The following is a 10,055-nucleotide window of genomic DNA, read 5'->3' as shown; positions in this document are numbered from 1 at the left end:
ATAGAAAACAAACTTATGGTTCCCACTGGTTGGGGGAAGAGGGTGGGAAAGGGGTTCCAGATTTTCAGATACTAACTAATATATATAAAATAGATAAACAACAAGTTTATACACAGGGAACCATATTCAATATCTTGTAGTAACTTATGGTGAAAAAGAACATGAAAACAAGTACATGTATGTTCTTATATGACTGAAGCATGTGCTGTACACCAGAAATTGACACAACAATATAAACTGATTATACTTCAATAAATATCTAAAAATTTAATAAGACATAATTTTAAATGTTTCATAGCTATAGTTTTTAAATGATGATTTTAGATAATTCATTGTATAGATAATCTGTATTTCATGTAACTACTCTCTTATTTTACAAATAATAGGATGATTTTCCTTTAATATAAATATTTCTCTTCAGCTCAATTTATTTCATTCCAGTTATCTTATAACTAGACTTTGTCAATGACCAATTAAATATTTCTAGTCCTTTCCTTTCTTCCATCTTACCCATCCTACCCACCAACACAAACAAGCAGGATATTTTGCCTTGATTTTTGCCTTTCTTTCTTTCTCAGACCATTGTCTGGCTCCCTAGCATTCTAAATTTTATGAGCTAAAATCAGACCTTAGTATGGTCTCCTTGTACATTGTAGGTGATTTTAAAAATGTACCTGGTCTTTTGTAAGGCACTTAGTAAATAATCGTTGAATGAAAAAAAGTTTAATTTTATTTTGAGCTATGATGATAAAGGTCTTATTCATGTTAAAAACATGGAAATCTACCTGATTGTCCTTTCTTTGATTCTTCTTACACTATGGATGTGTATGTGCGTCTGCATGTGTGTGTACTGCCCTTAATTCAGAGAAACAGTCTAGTAAACTTGCCCTCTTCTTCCATTTGCTTAACATGTAGCAATGAAAAACATTGTTTGTGTATTTATTTGCAACATACTTGAGTTTTACTTAGCTCTAGTTTAGAATTAGAAAAAGGACTGATAAAATCACAGAAACAATTTAAAACTACCTGGAATTGGACAGGAGTTTAACTTGTTTCATTAGAATTATAATACAATATTAACTATATCCACTGAGAGAAGGTTGCCTGATAAATTATTCGTGGTTATTTACAAAGCTAGTTGTTGAATTTCAAAAGTTTCAAATTAATCTTATATACAAAAGCCTCTGAAAGAATGCAGAATGAAAGAATTATATTCTAATATCAAAATTAAATTTATGTTATGCCAACATGATAGAAAAATTAGGCACTAGAACATTTCAGAATGTAAAAGGATGGATAGATATACTATTAAAGGTTTGAGTTTTAGTATTAGCTATATTATTTCCAATTAACAGTGGGAACATATTGATATATTTTTCATTAGTGCAAAGGTAAAAGCATTTCTCCACTAATAATAATAGATGGTAGAGTTTAGCATATAAATGGTGCAAGCTCTTAAATTACATTTACTTGTGCTATATGAGTGCAGCCGAAGAGAATTTAATGCATTTTTTACACGGTGTAATTCTATCTTGCTCATACAATGTGAGACGAGTAATAATGATATTCTAATACTAATATAAGTACAAAATATACATATTGATGAATAATAGCCATGTTTTTTGGACCTCCTTGCCAAGTCATATTAAAATGACAAATAATTGCAATTGCTTCACGGAGAAATGGTACAGGATCTGTAGTCAAAAGCCCATTAGGGACCAACAGTGTCCATTTGTTATCCTTTGTCAAGGAAACATGGCTCCTAATGAAAGTGACTGAGAGAACGCTGATTGAGGACACTGACACCAAATCATTCCCTCGACAAGAGTCATGACATGAGTTTTAATAAGAGGATTGAAAGTTGAAGGCCGAGCTTTTGTTCTTAACATCTCTGTATAATCTTGACTTTCTTTTTGTTTGATTTTTTAAACAAATCTGGTACTTTTGAGGGCTGGGGGAGTGGAGCTATGGGGAAAGAAATTACAGTATAAAAAAGTATTGGAGACATCCCAAAGACATTCCAGGGTCAGCGTGCTCAGGAAGGAATCTCCAGGTAAAACTTGAGGTAATGTTATTTAAAAGCTGAAAAGCTCTCAGATCAGAATCTGAAAGCCTACTGAAAAAGAAAAACTGCTATTTCTGCACTCAGCCTGTTAAACACTCTTTTCCCTCTTGACTTATCTTTTTGAAAATTATGATCCCTCCATGCAAAATATTGCTGGAAGAAGAGTTTTTGATCAGAAAGATGAGTAGCCTATTAAAAGGAAACAGGAAAACACAATTCCATTTCAACGATTGCTCAGCACAACTTTCAGGAATTATTATGGCTTTGTTATAAACCCACGTCTATACAGTTTCGTTTCATTTTTACCTGCTGATTCCTAGTCCAGCAGTATTTAAGATAGTAGTTCCTGTCTGAGATGTTGCAAATGTACATGTACATGTCTATGAACAGAGGAAAAGTACCTTATAGTTTCAAGTAATTTATTAAAAATTTGTGTGTCACCTATCATGTACCAGGAACTGTACTAGGTTTTGAGACTATTATCACTCCCAATGTAGTGAGGAGGAAAATTTAACACATAATACCAATTATCACTACTGGAATGCATTATATATCAGGCACCTTGCTGAGTTTCATGAAGATGATCTCAATACTCAGAACAGCTCGTTGAAGTAGATACTATTATTATTGCCGTTTTACAGATGGGAGGCCTGAGGCAGAAGAGGTTTAGTGCATCACTCCGCGTCATACAGCTAAGTGCTGAAGCCACATTTTGAACGTAGACAGATTCCAGAGCCTGTGCTCCCATTATATCTGTATATTTATAATATACAGTATGGTATATGTGCATGTGTACACACACACACACGCGTGCGCACAAACACTGAAACTTCACTCACCCTGAGTTAATTACCTGACAACCTCACCTATTTGATAGAACTAAGGACCAGGAAGTGAGCAAAAGGGAGCTCTGAGTACCCTAAATAACTTTATTCATTCAATAACTAAGTGAGCCTCCAGGTGCTCATACACAATTGTGATCAGGACTGACTCAGCCTGACCCAGAGTCTTTGTACTGAAGCTCGTAATTTTCCCTAATGGAGGAACACCTTGGGTTTTCTCTCTTGCCTCTTGTTTTCCAGACAACTTGTATATTGTAAGTGGCAGGTTTCAAGGGTGGGTGAGTTGAAGTAGAAGAAGATACAAATGAGTACAGTAATGTTATGAAAAAGGGGGAAATGAAGGAAAACATAAGTTAAGACTAAGACATTAAGACATTAAAGCCAATGGCCCTATGTTTCTCATATTCCCTAATTATATTGGAATACAGCACATTGTAACAACAGAGATTTCTAATAATTACTCTGAAGTAATAAGAACATAGGGGATAAGATTATCATTTAAGATATACTATAATAAAATTTTCAACAGAAGTTTAAAATTGTAATTTTGACATTTACAGCTATTTAAAGGGGTGAACCATATTTGACTTATGATGAACACGTCCTTTTGTAACAACTGCAATAGGAATAAGATGTAATCGTACTTCACATATTAAAAAAGAAAAAGTATATGTATATATAAAACTGAATCAGTTTGCTGTGTACCAGAAACTACCACAACACTGTAAATCAACTATAGTCCAATGGGGAAAAAAAAAAAGAAAAAAAATGCGGTGGATATCTGTGTTGCTATTTTTACTTCTTTTGTCAACAACTCTGCTATTTTTGGAGGGGCTGCTTCCTCCCCATGCCTCCCATCCACATCACAGGCAGTTTGAGGCTCTACCTTTAGCCCTGGGTAAAGCATGTGACCCAGACCTAAGCCAACCAAGGAATCACATTTTCACAACAATACAATTATGTTCAAAGATATGTACAGTTGATTCAGTAGGAGTGAACTTCAGAACAACCTCAGAACATTGCTGGGAATGCTAGAACAAGGCTCTGTCTCTTTCCTATCAGATCTCAAGCTGGAAGGAAGAAGGTAGCTCCAGAAACTGCTGGCCACCATCATGTGACTAGAAAGGGAGAGACAATCTGAAAAAGAAATCAACAGGGATGAGGGAAAGCAAGAGAAAGAGAGATAAACCAAGTCTTAATAATATTATATAACTGTGTGAGCATATCTATTCCCTTTTCGTTAAGCAGTCAGGTAGATTTCTTTTGAAATTTATAATGGGTAGACTCCTTAGTAATTGAATAGATAATATATACCTAGCAAAAATGAATAAGAACTACAATTCTTATTATAGGTGGGGCTGTGGGAAAAGTATACATGTAAGCATGAGGTAGATATATAAACTGTTCCAGTCTTTTTTGCAACATCCACTCATGTTTATTTATATATATACTTCATTTATCTCTCTATATAATTATATATTTCATCTTACTCCTGGGAGTTGGTGCCTTAGAACTAAAACATACATAGGACATATATTTCTAAGAATTGAAGTTGTTTATTGCAGCATTTTTTACAGTAGCAAAAAAAGTGGAAGCAAAATGAATGTCCATGAGTGACGGAATGGCTGAATACGTTACAGCACAGTCATAGCATGGACAATCAGGAATATTAAGCAGCTTTAAAAGAATAAATTAAAACCGTATCAGATGTCTTGGGAGAATTTCCACAAAGTATTTTAGAATGAAAATCAAGATATAGAGAACCAGTGCACCATGACTTCATTTTAAAAAATCAGGATAATCCCCATTGTGTGACTGTGCACAACTATGCAGGATTGTAGGAGTACAGAAAGAAATACGGATAGTATTAGATTTTAAATGTGGATTATTTGGGGGAGCATATTTGACATCAGTGAAGAAGGAAGCACAAGGGAAGGAGAAACCAAACAGAAAAAATAAGTCAAAAATGTATACTTGAAAAAAGTGTGTGCATGGTTATGCTTATGCATTTATGTAAAATTGTGTACATATGGAGTATATGCATACATATTAGGTGTTCTGAATTATGTGTATGTATATTTACTTATATACGTAGTAAGAAATTAAATACAAAAAGGTATGTTAAGTAAGTTCTAATTTTACTGTTACATGCCATTAAAAAGAAACTCACCAGCAGCCTGAGTTTGAAGGCATGTCTGTCCATTGTGTTCTGGATTATCTGTGGGACCACCTGTCCCCACACTGGAGGGTAGTCCAAAGCCTATGGTTTTAGCTCACTGTGTTTGGTTTCTTATGATCTGACTTTCACAGAAAAATTATTTGTGGTTCTGAATATGTTCCTCCTATGATAACATCAAGGAAGAGAAACAGAGTGGAGCAAAAGACAGACAAAACTACTGTTGTCATATCTCTGACTTCCAGAACACTGTTATAGGGTCAATTTCCTAGTTGTCTGGTGGGATACTTCCCTGGCTGTACTTCCAGTATCTATCTCAGTATCATGTTATGTCACGTCATGTCATATCACGTTCTAGTCTAGTATACTCATGTTGCGTTACCATATTCTACTCATGTTATATTATATTATGCTATGTTATGTTATATTTTTACTATATCATCACTTTTTTGGTGATAATGCCTTATTCAACATTTAAAACTTCATTTCCTGATTTATTTTTTTGTTTTGTTTTGTTTTGTTTTGTTCAGATTTAGGTCTTAGGTCTGTGGTGTAATTTTTAGATGAGATTGGATGTGTTCAGGGTAGTATGGCCATAGACTGGGGTGTAATTTTTAAAACTATTTTTTTCTGAATATCAGCTTTGTTGAAATACAACTCATAGACTGTAATAACCATTTTATAGTGTACAATTCAGTGCTTTTTCGCATATTCATAGCGTTGTACAGTTATCACCACTAATTTTAGAACATTTACATCACTCCTAAGAGAAATGCCTTAGCCATTAGCAATCATTCTCCTTCCTCCCCTCTCCCCTACCCAGGGCCTACACTGATCTACTTCCTATCTCTGTGGATTTTCCTTTTCTATGCATTTCATATAAATGGAATCATAAATATATGGTCTTTCATGACTGGCTTCTATCAGTTACAATATTGTTTTCAAAGTTTATTCATGTTATAGTGTGTATTTAGTGCTCTAATCCTTTTTATTGAGATACAATATTCCACTGGATGGCTGTACCACATGTTTATCCATTCATCAGTTGATGAACATTTAGGTTGTTCCACATTTTGACTATGAATAATAATATTGCTGTGAGCAGTGATGTACAAGTTTTTGAGCGAATGTATTATATTATTTATTTCTCTTGGGTATGTACTTCAGAGCAAAATCCTAGGTCAAATGGTAACTCAATATTTTACATATTAAGAAACTGCCGAATCAATTCCAAATCATTTTTCAAAACAATCTACAATCAAGCCAGCAATGTATAAGGATTCTGATTGCTACACATCCTGGTCAATCTCTCTTTTTGAATATAGCCATCTTAGTGAAGTGATATTTCATGGTGGTTTTGATTTGAATTCCATAATTATAATGATGTTTAACATCTTTTCATGTGCTTATTTTCCATTTGTACGTCTTCTTTGGAGAAAAGTCTGTTCAAATCCTTTGCCCATTTTAAAGTGAGTTATTTGTCTTTTAATTATTGAGTTTTAACAGTTCTTTACATATTTTGGATATCAACCACTTATCAAAAAGAATAAACTACCTAGGAATAAATTTATCCAAAGAGATGAAAGAATTGTACACTGAATACTCTAAGACATTGATGAAAGAAATGGAAGATGACTCAAATGAATGGAATACAATTATGTGCTTATGGATTAGAAGAATAAATGTTGCTAAAATGTCCATGCTACTCAAAGCAATCTACATATTTAATTCAATCCATATCAAAATTCCAATGATATTTTTTACAGAAATAGAACAAACAACCCTAAAATTTATATGGAACCATAGAGGATTCTGGATAGCCAAACCATTCTTGAGAAAGAAGAACAAATCTGAAATTTTCTGATTTCAAACTATATAAATCTATACAATGGGCAGGGAAGGGTATAGCTCAGTGGTAACTCTATATATGCATGCATGAGGTCCTGGGTTCAACCCTCAGTACCTCCATTAAAAATAAATAAACCTAATTACCTCTAACCCTAATGTAACTATGAACTTTGGTTGATAATAATATTTCCATGTTTGTTCATTGATTGTCCCATATATGCCACACTGATGAAGGATGCTGAGGGTAGGGGAGTATATATGTGTGGATGGGAGGGTTATGTGCCAACTCTATTTTCTGCTCATTTCTGCTGTGAACCTGAAACTGCTCTTAAAAAAATGAAGTCTAGGCCAGCCACCACCCCTGCCCCGGTGGGCTCAGGCTGGCTGGTTGGGAGCCCCCTCGTTGGGTGGCAGGTGGGTGGGCAGGTGGTGGCCAGGGAGCTTCATCCAGGAGCTGTGATGGGAAATGCTCCCTCAGGCCCGCTCCTGGGAGCCAGGAGCCAGGCCTCGGCACCTGCCTCAAGCTGGAAGCTGAGCGTGTGGCCAGCCTTGGGCGGGCTGGGCTGCCCAGAGCTCAGTCATTGGCCTTTAGAAGTAGTCTAACATTTCCACTCATAACATCACCAAAATGGAGTTTCCTGAGTCAGTGCTTCATCAACAGACTCATCTTCACTACCAGATGCTGATGTTCTTCAAGAATCAGTCCCTTGGAGGTGAATCAGCAAAAATGGTGAATACAGAACTCCCAAGGACCCATCCCTTCATATAAACAGCAAATAAATTAGCACAACCTGTCAGAATCAAATTTATGTGAACTGTGGAAATGAGTCAAACGTTTGAAATAACTAGGAAAACACTTAATCAAGAAAAAAGTGATTGAATCTCAGTAGAAGAATTTGTGTCATTTAAACTTGTCCTGGTCCCATTTTCTCATCCCCAGCTCAGTGGCAGTTTTGAAGACAACAATCTGCATTTCTAGTGTAGGTTCTTGGTCCCAGAGGGAGCAGATTGGATCTTGTACTCAAAGAATTGTGGTAGTTTATTTTGACCTGTCTGGTGGTTCCCTGAAGGACTAGTGCAAAGGGCTTGCCTTTATTTTGCTTAACTTGGAACTCTCCCAAGGCAGAAAGGTGACTACCCAGGTTTTTGTCAAAAAAACTTTTGAAGGCAAGTTTGTTAGCTGCTGCCATGTGGGAAAAGAAATAACAGTTAAGTTGACCCACCAAAAGTCCTGGAAGGGATGGCTGAGGAGTGATAATTTGGACAATAAAAATTTTTAAAAGCTCCTAAGTATTTTGGGAATCCAAAAGGACACGTGCACATCTGGGAGGGGTAGATGCTCAGAAGAGTCTTGAAGAGGCCCTGAAATCTGTCTAACTTTCAGGCTCTGCTCAAATAGGAAATGTTAATTGCCAAGCTGAATGTTGAAAGTATGACCCAACACATACAGAGAGCCCACTGACAAAGACTGGAAGCTTTTCTTCATTTTTTGGTTCTGGACATTTAAGGAAATCTCTGTCTGATCACTAACTGACAATTAGACGAACAGAATACAGACTTCAGTGGCCAAGGAATACTGACTTTATAAAGTTAGTTGAGAAAAGTAAATAAACAACAGCAACCACAACAAGCAGCAACAATAAACTCTTGACTGGGAGGTGAATCTGATTTTCAGACTTGCCACACTGTGTTATACACAAGTGACTGTTAATCAGTGTCCAATTTTCAACAAAAAATTACAAGGCTGACAAAAACAAGAAAGCATGGCCCATACAGAGGAACAAGAGAAATTTATAAAAATTGTCCCTAAGGAAGTATAGACTAGACTTAATAGACTTTCCATCAACTCTTTTAAATACGCTGGAGGAACTAAAAGAAACCATGAACAAAGAACTAAAGGAAATCAGGAGACCAATGTCTCACCAGAAAGGATATCAATAAGGAGATTGAAGTTATTTAAAGGAGCCAGGTAGAAATTCTGAAGTTGAAAAGTACAATAACTGAAACTAAAAATTCTCTGGGGCTCAACATCAGATGTTAGTATTCAGAAAAAGAATCAGCAGACTTCAGGATTGGCCACTAAGATTACTTAGTCTGAGGAACAGAAAGGAAAAAGAATGAAGAAAAATGAACAGAGCTTAAGAGATCTCTGAGACAACATCAAGAATACCAATATACATAACCTTCCATTTTAAGGAACTAGAAAATAGAAAAAGAAAAGCAAAGTAAAGCCAGTGCTAGCAGAAGGAGGGAAATAATGAAGATTAGAAGAGAGATAAATGTAATAGACAATAGAAAAGAAAATCAGTGAAACCAGAATGGAAAGATTGATACAATTAACAAAACTTTAAATAGAATGACCAAGGTGGGGGTGGGGATACACATCCAAATTATTAAAATCAAGAATAAAGTGGGGATATTATTACCAACCTTAAAGAAATAAAAATAATTATTAAAAAATATTAGGTGAAATGTACAAATTCCCAGAAGCAAAGTACCAAAACTGACTCAAGAAGAAATAGAATAGACATAACATTGCAAGTAAGGATATTGAACAAGTAATCAAAAAACTTCCAACAAAGAAACATATTCTTTTGTCCCTTACGCTTTTGGTGCCATACCTAAGAAATTATTGCTTAACACAAACTCATGAAGATTTACATTGAGATTTGTCAATTTTGGGTTAATTTGAGGGGATGGTGTAAAGTAGGATTCAACCTCACTGTTTTGTATGTAAATATTTAGTAGTTCCAGCAACAGTTGTTAAATGGCTATTTTTTCCCTATTAATTTTTTTGAAAATCAATTGACCATAAATGTAAGGGTTTACATATAAACTCCAATTCTATTCCATTGGAGTATATGTGTATCCTCAAGCCAGTATCATATTGTCTTGATTACTGTAGATTTGTAGTAAGTTTTGAAATCAGAAAATAAAATTTCTTCAACTTTGTTCTTTTTTCAAGAACATTTTGACCCCTAGACTTCTTGCAATTTCAAATGAATTTTAGGATCACCTTGTCAATTTCTTTAAAAGAGGCATCTAGGATTTTGATAGGAAATGCACTAATCTGCAGATCAGTTTGGGGAGTATCACCATCCTAATAATATTGTCTTATCATCCA

This window comes from Camelus ferus, chromosome 35 (assembly GCF_009834535.1).
Source record: "Camelus ferus isolate YT-003-E chromosome 35, BCGSAC_Cfer_1.0, whole genome shotgun sequence".
Classification (NCBI taxonomy): Eukaryota; Metazoa; Chordata; class Mammalia; order Artiodactyla; family Camelidae; genus Camelus; species Camelus ferus.
The sequence above is the reverse complement of the archived record's forward strand: the minus strand, read 5'-3'. Positions refer to the sequence as shown.